Raw genomic sequence first — 15,114 nt, forward strand, 5'->3', positions numbered from 1 at the left:
GATGCCAGCATAACCTGGCAATCTTTTCCAACATAGGGTCTCACTCCTTAGTTGATGCCAACATAACCTGGTAATCTTTCCAATTTAGGGCCTCCAATCCCTAGTTGATTTTATTTTAGATATAGTGTCTCCACTCCCTAATCTCTTTTTCTCAAGGATACACAATCCTGACTTTTATTACTTTCAATAAAGAAGTAGTTTAGAATTTTGTTACAATAACTCACGAAATTTTCCTAGTGAAAACTGGGGCAGAAAAATTTCGTTTGTTTGTTTTGGTGTCTGAGCAGGTTTTACCTCGAGGCACAGGGTTCGAGACGACCAAAAGAATGTGTTTCAATCCAATATAAAGAAAAAAGAAGAAAAGAAAAAGAAGTGAACTCAAAGTGTAGAAGCACAGAAAAGTTGTGGAATGCTCAAGACGTGATTGAAGTCACAATCTTTGCATGTCTCGCCTTGATCCGAGAAGTTGAAAAAGGAATGACTCAGTACCTACAACTAACAAGCGTCAAGATTCAGATCAAAGTCGGCATGAAGAACCAACCAAGACTCAAGATCAAGCTTCAGAATACTCATAGATAGGAATCTTGTAACTCGTAGCTGATAGGCTTAGTTAGTCATTTCAATTTTGATTTTTGATGTAATAATAGTACCGCGGACCGAAACCTCGATGGCACCTCAATCGGCTATCCACCTCAGTATACTCCATCACTTTTCCTAATTATGAACTACACGTGGCCTGATTCCTTTATAGCCAAGGATATGTAGGCAGCTCAGATACCAAGGCTCGGTCACATTCTCTTAGTTTTTGGTCTGTTTTCTAAATAAGGGTCGGGTCAAAAAAACTGTCTTGTCATTCTTTGACTGAAAACTCTTCGTGTTTCCAGTCAAAGAGGGGCAGCTGTAGACATGTAATTTTTTACCCTCCCCAAGATTTTACACATTTTAGCGTAAATATTTAATTTAGGTTTAGTATCGCTATTCTAAATAGTGTTAACTCTTTTACTTTATTTTTATCACAAAAAATAAAAAAATTACAAAAAAATATTTTTCATCTTTAGGTTAAAGTCAATTAGTATATTTATATTTATAGTATTATAACATTTGAAAATACAAAAAAAATAGTTTCACTCGTAGTATTTAGTTTTATATTAGTTTATTTTAATTTAGAGTGATTTTTACGTTTTTATAGATACATTGTATTATTTGGTCTTTTTAGCTTAAGTTCAAACCCAAAAGACATGGTCCAACCCAATTACTCTTAGCCCATTCTTCCCAACCCATTAACCCACTCAAGTGCAAGATTTAATCCTAGCCATCTATTTCCTTTTAATCCAATGGCTATCATCTCATCCCACCTCCATATAAAATACCTAATTATAGAAACTCTACCCTAAGTTTTCAAGACCTAAGACCTAGACAACAACAAATAAGCGGCAGACTTTAGGAATTCCTAAGCAAAAAGAAAAAAAAAAAGCAATTCCTAAATTCCTAAGAAGCAACGGCAGCAAAAGAAACAGAGTAACAATGGAAAGTTGAGCTTGGAAGTAATCTCAAAGCTTACCCATTTTTAGATTTGAGATATCCTGCCACCTTATCTTGAAGTTATCTACTTTGACATTTACTTCTCCATATTTTTTTTTAATCTTTTCGTTGGCCGAAACCTAGATTACCGATTGTTTTGAAATGCAAAGCAATTTCGTCAGACTCTCATAATTCCCCTTTTTTCAACTACACTCTTAAATCATGGCTTGTAATTATAGCTCCTTGTCGTCCTTCTCAACAATCCCAACTTCATCTAAATCTGCACTTTCAAATCTCGGCCGATTCGAGGTTGCCGGGTTCGTCGAAGTCCTGGTCTACAGATTGTTTTAGGATTGTTATTTGCAAGCTTCTCTTTCCATGTGAATGTTAGAACATATGTAGCAATAAAGGTCCTTTTTCTTCTCTTAATGTGTTTTCTCTCATGAGTAATTAATATCATAATCTTCAATAATTTTGCAAATTTGTTTGGATTGCTCTGTTTTCTTTGATTTACTTACTGCTATTATTGTACTTTATTGGTAAAGTTTGTGATATGCTACTATTTTGTCTATAGTTTAAACATTGTTCTCTACTATTTTATTTGGTATTTAATTGGAATTGCTTGACTTACCAATTTTCAATTTTTTATTTATCAAAAATAGGTTTCAATGTTGTCGATTCACCTTTTTGTTTTGGGTTAACATATAGACATTAGTTATAGTAGATTAATGGCCAGTTGAATTGTGTGGCTAACATGGGCCATATATGATTTTAGTAATCTGAAATGGATAAGTAGTTTAGATTGCATAATGGGTTTTCTTTGACACTGGGGCATTTGCATCTATACTCACTTTTTTGTGTCACATTTTAACTTGTGCTCGCTTTGCAAAAAAAATTACAAGCGTACCCACTTTTTCGCATAACTTCAACAGATGGGGTTGAAGTAGCAAAGACAATCACGCAAAACTTCAGCATTCTAGTAGTCTGGGAAACTTCAGGTCTAGTGCTGAAGTTTTTTTGTTGTAACTGGAAAACTTCAGGTCTAGAGCTGAAGTTTTTGTGTTGTAATATTTTGTTTAAATTTTAAAATTATGTATTGTATACTAATTTATAATATATACAATCTGTAATATATCAAACAAAATATTAAATAATCCTCGCATACCGATTCATGTATTAGTCATTACTAATGGATTACTGTTTCATCCAGTTCAATAGAGAAGATAACGTCGAAGCAGAAAAGCTTCAGATTTATAGAAAGATAGTAGAAGAATTAATATATAAAAAGGCAAAGGAAAATCAAATATGGCATACGGGATGGTCGTCCTCTTGCTTGCTCTAGAGCTGAAGTTTTTGTTTTGTAACTAGCGAACTTCAGCTCTAGAGAGCTAAAGTTCTGTGTTGTAACTGGGAAACTTCAGGTCTAGTGCTGAAGTTTTTTTGTTGTAACTGGAAAACTTCAGGTCTAGAGCTGAAGTTTTTGTGTTGTAATATTTTGTTTAAATTTTAAAATTATGTATTGTATACTAATTTATAATATATACAATCTGTAATATATCAAACAAAGTATTAAATAATCCTCGCATACCGATTCATGTATTAGTCATTACTAATGGATTACTATTTCATCTAGTTCAATAGAGAAGATAACGTCGAAGCAGAAAAGCTTCAGATTTATAGAAAGACAGTAGAAGAATTAATATTTAAAAAGGCAAAGGAAAATCAAATATGGCATACGGGATGGTCGTCCTCTTGCTTGCTCTAGAGCTGAAGTTTTTGTTTTGTAACTAGCGAACTTCAGCTCTAGAGAGCTGAAGTTTTGTGTTGTAACTGGGAAACTTCACGTCTAGTGCTGAAGTTTTTGTGTTGTAACTGGGAAACTTCAGGTCTAGAGCTGAAGTTTTTGTGTTGTAATATTTTGTTTAAATTTTAAAATTATGTATTGTATACTAATTTATAATATATACAATCTGTAATATATCAAACAAAATATTAAATAATCTTCGCATACCGATTCATGTATTAGTCATTACTACTGGATTAATGTTTCATCCAGTTCAATAGAGAAGATAACGTAGAAGCAGAAAAGCTTCAGATTTATAGGAAGACAGTAGAAGAATTAATATTTAAAAAGGCAAAGGAAAATCAAATATGGCATATGGGATGGTCGTCCTCTTGCTTGACAACTCAGTCAATTGCTTGTTTGCATATTTCAGCTATTTATTCAGAAGAAGAAGAAGAAAACGAAGGAGGAGGAGAAGGAGGAGAAAGGGGCTGAAGTTATTTAAGAAGTGGGTACAAGTTAAAAGTTTTAAAAAAATGGGTATAGGTTAAATGGGGGCGACCAAATAGGGCGCCCCATGCAATTTTTACGAATACAATTTAGTTATGTTTTAGTGGGCTTCGGGTTTATTGGGTAGGATATAGACCAAATAATTTATTTTTCATTGGGCCAACTTAATAAGAACAAAAGTTGATTCATTTCCCTAATTTGTTCCATAATTCCTTGTCTCAATACATCTCAAATGTAGTTAAAGCACAATTATAGACGCGCTAGTTGCTTTAAGTGTGATTAATAAATAAATTATCGTGATTATGTACACGTTCGCGAGACATAGTTACGATTTTTAAACTTAAAACCAAGGTACACATTCGTGTGACCTTAGTCAAACAATCTTAATATTAATAAAGCGTGATTAATTGTGGACACGTACGCGTGGCATGATTCTTGACGCTCCGAATGGAATGAGTACACGTACGCGTGACTTGTTCTAATATAATTCCTTAATTACGAATAAATTAAGCAACTAAAAGTGGTTAAGGGGGTAGATGCACATAGGTTTAAAAATAAGTAGACAATTTAATTAAGCCAAGTATGATTAACGCGACCGTGCTAAAACCACGGAATCTGGGAATGCCTAACACCTTCTCCCAAGTTAATAGAATTCCTTACCCGGATTCATGTGTTTCGCGGACTGTAAAACAGAGTCAAACTTCCTCGATTCGGGATTTTAAATCGGTGACTTGAGACACCATAAATTATCCCAAGTGGCGACTCTGAATTTGAATAAATAATCATGTTTCGATTATTGTCACTTTAATTGAAAAAACTCTCTATCCCCCTCTCGGATAGTAAAAAGGAGGTGTGACACTTACCCTTTTCAAAATTATCTTATTTAATAACTCCCTATTTTTTACAAAACTATTTCAAGAAAATCTCTTGTAACACTGTTTTCCTACTAAAACCTTTTCAAACTCTGTCAAGCACTCTCACTCTATTCCTAAGTCTCCCTAGGTTCTGCCCCCTCCAGTGTGTGTACTGCCTTGGGATCCTTTTGAGAACCCTTTGAACTCTAGAAAACTGAGGCTGGCCTTTCCACATTGCATTTACTCAATTTGGTTACAAAGTCTAGGTGTGAGTACTACCCAGGATCCTTGAGATCCTTAGGGAGCTCTAACGCACCTAGACAATGATATTGTCTATGAAATTGGAATTTGAGACTATTGGAGGTTTGAGAAACCACTTGGGCCTACTTCAGGCTCCCTATAGTGTAACCTCTTATTTTTTTTATCTATGTAATTCATTCATCTGGTTTATAATAATTTGTAAATGAATATTGGGGTGATTAGTAAAAAGGGGTTGGGTAGTTACATATTTATGGGGTAATATGGGTAGAAACCATGCCTATAGGATCTCATATTTGCTATGTCTGACCCACCATGTTAGCAACCATGCCTATAGGATTTCATATATTTGCTATGTTTGCCTCACCACGCTAGAAATTATGCCTATAAGTTTTACAATCAACTTCACAAATAGATATCATACTTAAGCATATGATCAAGTTCCAATCTCTGTTCCAGTGGTTGTTTACAGAAGCTTTTAAGATGTATTTTCAAGAAGTTTATAAACAACTAGATATCATGCTCATAACAAACAACATCAGAAATTCTGCCTATAGATCTAAAATCAGTTTAGTTTAAATAAGTCAATCCGGTTCATGATTAGTTTACTTAGAAGTTGGTCTAATCAGTGGTTTGTTTTTCATGAAATGAATACCGCCCTAATTTACTATTAGAAAGCATGCCTATAGGAATTCAAGAGTCCGTTTTTTTTTTAAAATCTGCCCACTGTTTTACTATATCAATGTAGTTATCCTGCTTTTAGGTATCACTATTCTGCGTTTAGGCAAGCCTATAGGGCGTTTTCAAATCCTGCAACTCTGAAACTGTTTCTGCTACTTAATGTTGTTCTGATTAACAGGCTTAAAATCAGTAGGCAAACTGACAGGTTCATTACTTCTGAGTTGATAAAAAATAAACCGCCTATCTTCTATGTCTTGATATTCACTTAGACATCATGTTTTAAGATACTGTTTAACAATACGACTATTATTTGTGTTTGAGTGGTGCTGCTTATGTGCATTGTTTGTGGAGGTAAACTTGAGCCTCTAATTGCTTCTTTTCTGCTTTATGTGCTAAGGTCCTATTTGTTCTTGCTTGTCGCCTTAGTATTTTCGCTTTTAAACCTTAGGGGTCTGTCTAGAACTGCCTATAGGTAGAGGTCCAGAAATCCTCCAGGACTATTAAGAAGGGACGGGTAATAGCACGCAATAAGAGATCGCTAACCAATACTCGCTTTAATAAACACTAAGGGGGTGGGAAGAGTAGATATGGGATATGATGACTACACGCTAATGTCACGTGTAGCCCCTCATTGAGGAGTGTTTACCGGACATTGTGTGGGGTGATCCTGTAGGCTAACCAAACTAGGACCCCTCCTTTCCCAAACCCCTTCTGTTTAAAACTTTATTTTATATGAAACTTGTTCTTCAAAATCTTGTCTTATTATTTGAGATATACAACGTCCAACGTGCTTTACTTGCAAATCATTTAATTCAACTATTTATTTGTTAATGGACTAATTCATAAATATAAGTTCGACCGGGACCCACCATTGTGGACCGTGAGGGGTGCCTAACACCTTCCCCTCATGGTTATTTCGATCCCTTACCCTATATCTCTGGTGATGCAAACCAATCCAAGAATTTATCACTCTAGGTGTCCTAACGCACCATAATCCGTTTGGTGGTGACTCTTCAAATACCCAAATCCCAAAAGGGAATGAGTCATTACCTTCCCCCCCTCATGAACGTCGCAACCCGGACTTTTTTCGCAGAGGAAAAAAGGGGGCGCGACAGCAAAGCCTTTGAGTTGATTGTATTCGGGACCAAGTCAGAGTGGGTGACTCTCAACAATGGTCCTAGTGGGTTCAAAAATTAAAGTGTGGTGCCTAAGGATTTCGAGTTCGTGGCATGGTTAAGCATCAAGCTTTTGTAGTGGATTATGAAAGGGGCTTGGAGTGTTCTATGTTATCATCGGTATGCGGTGTAGCATTGGGAATGGGAGAAAATAACTTCGGATTCATAAAGGAATTATCAGAATTGGTGTACCTGTCAAAGATGCGAATGTGCGCACAAGGAAGGTATGAGATGGTTCGTGGGTTTTGAGACAGCAAGGTCTTATGAAATGGGGGTCACTCAGGATGAGCGTAGATTGAGTTCATTATATTTTGAATGGAGCTATTATTATTTCTAAGTCAAGTCCAGAGTAAATTGGAAAAAGTTGGGTCAGTTAGTAACGGTTGAATCAGCATGATTGTGGCAGTGATCAGTTCTTTCAGCGTGAAGTTATACATGTAGTTTGTGGTTGTACACTTGGGCTTGAGCGCCACCACCACTTGGTTGATTTGGGAGGTACTTGATTCAAATGGCCTATTATGTATAGATGGATCCCGGAAGAGTTATGGTGGTTTAGACCACTACTTGAGGATTGTATTTTCTGCGGTTATGGGAATTCAGTCACGTGTTACAATAGTTCTCCTGAAATTAGTTAAGTGAAAGATTTCTATATGATGGAGTGTTTATTCTATTAGTGGTTCAGGAGTTATGATGGAATTCTTGTACTCTCGCGTATTAGCATGCTAGGTGCAGTGAGCGGCATGCGAATTGAAAGTTGAGGATCAAGGTTGTGTTTCGGTGTTGACAAGAATGTCACGAGTTCGGAAGAGCAGGAAAGAATTCAGATGTTTAGAGTAAGCCGGTATTATCTTAGCGTCACCTGAGAACGGTGTCCTGGGTAAGAGGCTTTGTGTACTAATTTGCGAATTCTCGATTCGCTTTGCAGCATTGTATGGACGGTGGTATGGATGTGCAAACTTTTCTATCTGGTGCGGGAGGTCGTGGGGGCCTATCTCACGGGAAGATTGTATAAGTGTGACATTTAGTCACTTGATTGATTAAAGATTGAAACCAAGTATGGGGATTATGGTACTATCGATTATGTGAGAGAGCTTATACCTGAGGGGAATTCTATTCCTTGGGTTGTGGACCATGTTAGTTTGTTCCGGATTTGATGGTTGTTCTTATATGTCATGAAAAAGGGTTATTGTGGATCACTAAAAGATTATTAGCCCGGTACGGTACGATCTGAATTGGCTTGAGGTTTGTTGATGAATCTAAATGTGGATGTGTGCTCTACACCAGGCCTGGTGTGTCCATTCAGCATAGCATTTCTTATGGAGGAGTATTCGGGCATTGGATGTTATTTTCGTCATCAGTTGTTTAATGTAATACTTTATTGTGCCATGTGGGTTGTGAGACAGCTTGATTATTCGTACATGTGTTGAGGTCCCGCTTAGCAGTGATGTTACCTGAGCAAGATGGCTCTCGAGATGCAGATCATATATCGCACCTTAGTTGTGCTTGAGTTTCGTAGCATATGGCGCTCTCCATCTCCCCAGAATTTGTATTATGCACTTGGCATGCTCGTGGTCGACATTTGGGTATTTCGTAAGTATGAGCATTCTGGCTCGGTAGGTATTTCCTTATTGACTACTATGTTCGATTGGGTGGCACGCTTCCACGGGTACGTTGTTTGGATAGGGTGGCACGTCGCCACGGGTATCATGGTTGGATCGGGTTGCACGCCGCAACAGTGTGATGTTGAGTACAGTTTCCCAATATCTATTCTTGTATGTTTTCTTTCTAATTTTCTGAGGAAGGTTCATAACATCTTTTCGGTTGTTTAATTAGTTACATGGGTTGAGTAGTTCTTTCCAGAGTTTATTTTCCTTATGTATCACATTCGAGTTTGTAGCTTGTTGGCATATTGTGGCATTATATGAGATCTTGGTCAATGTCTGAGATCGCTTATTGCCTAAGTGACTGGTACTAGGGGAGATGAGGTTATTGGACCTGGGATAAGTGGAATCGGAGTTAGGAAGGGTATATTAAAGAGCAAATATCGTTATTCAATTCAGAATGAAGTAATGGTTCTTGTCAGTAGGAGAGACTCCATGATTTGTGATTCGGTAGGTGGTTATGAGTTTCTATAGATCTCTTCCGTCGTGGCAGTATTGCCAGAGTTGGAACATGGCTTATATATGTTATGAGGTATACTACGGGATTCAGGTCAGTGGAAATTTCAGCTGTTGTGCTTGGGGGAGATTGCCTTGGGCAAATGAGTTATGTGGTACATGGTGTGATTTCAGCGGAGGAGCATGGTCACGTTGGGTTTAGTGTCTGTGATTGATGCGGTGTTCGTGTGTTAGAATGTGGTATCCTGGAGAATTCCGGGTGTTGGAATTTGGTTCTAAATCTTGTTAGCTAAGGTAGCAGGAAGGATCTTCAGTCTGACTCCAGCTAATGTGCTCAACTGAGTTGTGGTGGCATGGTAGGTGCATGAGGTGTTAAACATCAATTTTAGACGACTCCGGAACAGTTCTTAGCACGTTCAAGGACGAACGTATGTTTAAGTGGGAGAGAATATAATGACCCGACCGGTCATTTTGACCTCTAGTGCATCAATCAGTGGTTTGAGGCCTTGAGTAGCTTCACTTCACGTATTGTGACTTGCACATGTGGTCGGAATTTAATTTTGGGAAATTCGGAGTTGATTTGGAAAGAAATATCTAATTTTGGAAGCTTTGAGTTGGAAGAATTGACTAAGGTTTGACTTTTGAGTAAACGACCTCGTAATCGGGATTTAAAGGTTCCAATAGGTTCGTATGATGATTTTGGACTTGGGCATATGTCTGGATCAGATTTTGGATGACCCGGGAGCATTACGACGATTATTGTGGAAAGTTGGCATTTTGAAAGCATTATATGAACTTGGATTGAAGTGTATTTCAATGTTATCGATGTCCATTTGGGATTCCGAGCCTGGGAATAGCTCTATATGGTGATTCTAGTCTTAGGAGCGTGTTCGGATGTGGATTTGGAGATCCGTAGGTCATTTCGGGATCATTTGGCGAAAGTTGGAAATTAAAGGTTTTTGGGAAGTTTGATCATGAGCGGACTTTTTGATATCGGGGTCGGATTCTGATTCCGGAAGTTGAAGTAGGTCTGTAATGTCAAATGTGACTTGGTGCAAAATTTGAGATCAATTGGGCGTGATTTGATAGGTTTTGGCATCAGATGTGGAAGTTAGAAGTTTAATAGTTCATTAGGCTTGAATCAATGCATAATTCGTGGTTTCGATTTTTTTTGTGTGATTTGAGGCCTCGAACAGGCTCGTGTTATTTTTTGGGACTGGTTGGTGTGATTGGACGGGGTCTCGGGAGCCCCGGGTATGTTTCAGGGTGGTTTCAGACCAAATTTGGCTAAGTTGATGGTGCTGGTGCTGGTGCTGGTGTTGTTCATCACGAACGCGAAAGGTCTCCCGCGTTCGCGAAGAAGGATATTTTGGGAGAAGGGTTTTACTCAAAGCGAACGCGACACGGAGGTTGCGAATGCAACACGAAGGTCGCGAACGCGGAGGATAACTGGAACATGCCTACGCAAACACGGCACAGGGGTCGCGAACGCGAAGAAGGAAGGGGAGCTGAGGACCTGGAGCCATTAAGCCTTCACGAACGCAGAGCTTCTACCTTGAACACGAAGCAGTAGGGTCCAAAGGCATCGCGAACACAGTGTTGATGTGAATGCGAAGAGGAAATTTGGAGGTAGTGCATTTTTGGCCTTCGCGATTGCGAAGGTCTTTCTGCGATCGCAAAGAAGGACGGGCCTGGGCAGATTATTTTAAGTCGGAATTTTTGCCCATTTCACTCATTTTCTCTCATGGTTTGGGAAATTTTGGAAAGCTTCAAGGGGATATTTTCATCAAGCAACACAAGGTAAGGGATTCCCACCTATTACAAGTTAAATACTTGGACTACATACGGATTTTTACATGAACATTTATGGAAATTCATGGAAATTATGGGATTTTAAGAGGAAAACCTTGAATTGATAATTTGGATTTTGACCACGAATTTGGGCATGGAATTTGGAATAAAACATGTATTTGAGTTCGTAGTGTTATGGGTAATGATTATCTTCAAAAAATTTTGGAATTTGGGCATGTGGGCCCGAGGGCGACTTTATCGATTTTTCGAGCAGAGTTGGAAATTGTTATGAATTGATTAACTATGGGTATTAGAGTATATTTTGATTGGATTGCATCTTATTTGACTAGTTTTGGGATCGACGGTCATCAGTTTAAGGTGTTAGAGCGGCGTTGGAGCCAGTTTTGAAACTTCGAAGCGAGGTAAGTCTCATGTTTAACTCTGTGAGGGGGAAATTATCCCCTAGGTGTTGTAATTGATATGTGCTACTTATTGCGGGGGATTAGGTACGCACGAGATGACGAGAGTCCATACGTAGTTGCATTCATACTATTGTCCGGGTAGACTTAGGTTCACACCATGCTATAATTGTACTATAGTGGTTATTGTTGCTCGTTTAATTTCTTTGTTTCGTATTACAACTTGAGACCGGACTTGCGAATATTTATAGACTTGCTTTTGTAGAGATTTGATGGGCTTCATGACTAGCCGTGGAATAATTGTACTTCTTATACGAATTTCTCCTGCGTTATGTGTTTCCATTGAAAGGTTTTCCTTAGGAATTTATAACTAACATGCCTATTCGTGAGTGGGGTCAATGACCCGTTAAAGCTTCTTATTCTAATAGGATCGGGTCGTTCGCTCGGCAGGATAGATAGATCTATGGTTCGTGCCGTTCGATCCTCAGAAGTGAACATATCTTATGGGATTGGGTCGTTCGCCTTGGTAGAATTATGTACCACACTCTCATGGGAGCGGATTGTTCGCCTCGGCAATATATAATAGATGTATCTATGGTTATATACCAGATTATGATGAGATTGGCCGAACGCCTCGGCATTTCTATAAAATACTTCTATGGAAACGTGCATATTATTTGTCAAAAAGCCAGTGTATCTGGGAATTTTCCTAATTTGATTTATGACGACCTATTTGGTGAGGTCCTTTATATATATATATATACACACACACACATACACACACGCACTCCGGTGGAAGAGGTAACTGCTAATCGTGAGTTTGAGTCTATTGTTGAGAAAAGGATTGCACCACGTACTTATACTTCTTTATTTTGTTTATTACACTGCCCCATATTCGTTTACTTCTTATTATAATTGTCTTATTGGACCATTAGTGAGTATCGATGTCGACCCATCGTCACTACTTCTATGGGGTTAGGCTAGATACTTACTGGGTATACATTGATTTACGTACTCATGCTATGCTTGCTGCACATTTTGTGTAGGTACATATATGTCTGGTGGTCTTTTGGGCACGGAGGCGCGGCTTTTGCGGGGACTTTGGGGAGCTGCACTTCATGTTGTGATCCGCAGCCTGCAGAGTCTCCATCAGACTTATTTATACTCTTCTGTCTAATTTGTATTCCAGACAGAGGTTGTATTTTATTATATTTTCTAGTTGATGTTCATGCACTTGTGACACCGTATTTTGGGGTGCTTATGGGTTGTTCCGTATTATAGTTGTGAAAGCATTATCATTTACCCGGTTAATTCTACTTCTTACTATTTAATTGATGAAAATTATGATTTCAAAAATATTAAAATGAGTAATTAAGTTAATAATTCATTGTTGGCTTTCCTGACAGCGGTGTTAGGTACCATCACGACCTTTAGTGGATTTGGGTCATGACAGTATGTAAGATTAGAATGTAGAGACTCAAATATTTGAAACAAGGTTTTCATCAGGGGGAGTAAAATACGCATTGTACCCTTTTTTCCTTACTAAGTTTTTTCCCATAGGATTTTTCTTGTAAGTTTTTAATGAGGCAGCTAGAAATGCGTATTACTAAATATGTGTACTCTTTTCCTTCACTAAGATTTTTTCCACTAGGTTTTTCCTAGTAAGATTTTAATGAGGTACATTATTTTTTAATGAACATCCAAGGGGGAGTGTTATGAAAATATTGTATTGTGGATGTAAAATTTTAACGAGGCACATTATCTTTTAATGAACATCCAAGGAGGAATGTTATGAAAATATTATATTGTGAATGTCCTTTTATTATTCCGCTATAGAATCTTTCTGAAGAAGATTATCCGTTTAGTACTCTATTGAAGTTTATCTACAAGCAACTAATGTAGAGAGGTTGCAAGCAACTCAATGCTATAGTTTGCAGCAACATGCAGGTTGCGAGCAGCTCATGCAGACAACTTACAAATAGCTCGAGAAAAGCCTCGCGACTGCTTCCTGAAAAGTCTTGCAGCTGCTTCCTGGAAAGCCTCGCAACTGCTTCCTTTCTTTTATAAATAGAGGAGTTTTCAGTTCATTATGTATATCAATTTGAAGTTGAATAATATATCAATCTCTCTCTATATTTATATTCGATTTATTTACTTTACCGTCTTTATTTTATAACACTTACTTTCCTCTCAAACAATAGAGAAGGAAATAACAACGAAAGATCGTTTGGAGTAAATCCTTATTTGCACCAAATACCTACATTAAATTAATAAATTTAACAATTATAAATTAGAATAAGCATGCACATCACTTGACTATGATTAAGTGATTCGTAAATAAGTATATGAAAGACACGTGTTTTGTATCATTAATTTAGTATAAACACTCGATCTAATTTATTCACACATCAAAATCATTAAGTTTTGAAGAAAATAATTTGTTAAAAAATAAATCTCTTAATGATCTCATAGACCTGCACTTTATTCTTCGCATATAAAATAGCTAACAACACTCCATTTATTTTTTGACCATAAATCTTAACTAGACATGAATTAAATATACTACAAAATATCAAACCTACAAAGTAGATTTCGTAACTGTGAATTAATCTTTCAATAAATTTTACACAATTCCCAGAAGCCAGCAAATCCAATTTTTCACAATTCAAGATTACTCCATTTTGCTTTTCCAAGTTATAAAAAGGGTTCTTACTAGAGTCTAGAGGTGTGGTAATACAGGGTGTGTTTGGTATGGCGAAATTTTTTATTTTCCACTGTTTGGTTGCACAAAATAGTTTGGAAAATATTTTCTTTGATATCACATTTTCCTGAAATTGAAGGAAAATGACTTCCCTAGAAAAAGTTAGGAAAATATTTTCCAAAAACTTCACATACCCTCACATCTAACCCCAACCCGCTCCCCCTTCTCTCCCCTACCCCACCTCTCCCGCCCCTTCTCTCCAAAAAGTTTTTTTTTTCTTTTCAGATTTCGATTTTTTTTTACTTTTCCGTCATCACCCACCCTGCAAATCCCTCTCCCCGCAAAAACAACCCCCCTCCCGCATTTTCAATTTTTTGTTTTTTATTTTTTCGTTTTTCTGCACCACCCAGCCACCCCCCCACCCCTCCAGCAAAAAATATATTTTTTTCAGTTCTGTTTTTTTCATTTTTTAGTTTGCAGGTTCAAAATTTTACGAGTTCTAAAGTTATGAGTTTAGAGGTTTATGTGTTTGAAAATTTGCAGGTTTAGAAATTATAGAGTTTACAGGTTTAAAAGTTTAGCGGTCCAGAAATTCATGAAATTTGTGGGTGCAGAAGGTTGTTGGTTCGAAAATTTATGGCTTCATGTTTATTGTATCAAAATTATGTATGAATACTCGTGACAAATTATTTTCCTTAATTTGTATACCAAACATTAGAAAATGAGTAAGATTACTATTTGTTTTACAAAAAAATATTTTCTTGGAAAAACATTTTCCACGAAAAACTTTTTCCGACATCCGTATTACTCGTCACTTTTTTTAGTTTATCCTTTGTACTAGAGCTGACATACAAGTTAATGAACACTGTTTTACTCACTGTCTTATTTGTTTCTTTCTGTAAACCTATTTATGTAGGGCACCCCCAATGGAGCCAGTGGATCAGTCACAAAAGTTTAATACACAAATTGACACTTCAATTTGAGAGAGAATCAGAGGGAAAGAGGACAAAAAAGAATTAGATTCTTGATCAGATTTCAATTCTTTGCCTTTTTTTAAATTGTTTGTTATAAATGGGTTACATATACATCCATAGTATCAACTAACTTCACTAGTCACTACCATGTAACTAATTTTGATTACCAACTAATTTTCTCCCTAATTGTATAAGAGAGAGTTGAAAAATCAGAAAAGTTCTTTGATAGGATTGGAATGCTAAAGTAAAGGTTGCAACCATCAGGCTGTAACTTAATTCCATGTTTATTTTGTTATCTTTGGCTTTAATTTCTTGTTTTCCCTTTTACCT

Source organism: Nicotiana tabacum, chromosome 1 (assembly GCF_000715075.1).
Source record: "Nicotiana tabacum cultivar K326 chromosome 1, ASM71507v2, whole genome shotgun sequence".
Taxonomy (NCBI): Eukaryota; Viridiplantae; Streptophyta; class Magnoliopsida; order Solanales; family Solanaceae; genus Nicotiana; species Nicotiana tabacum.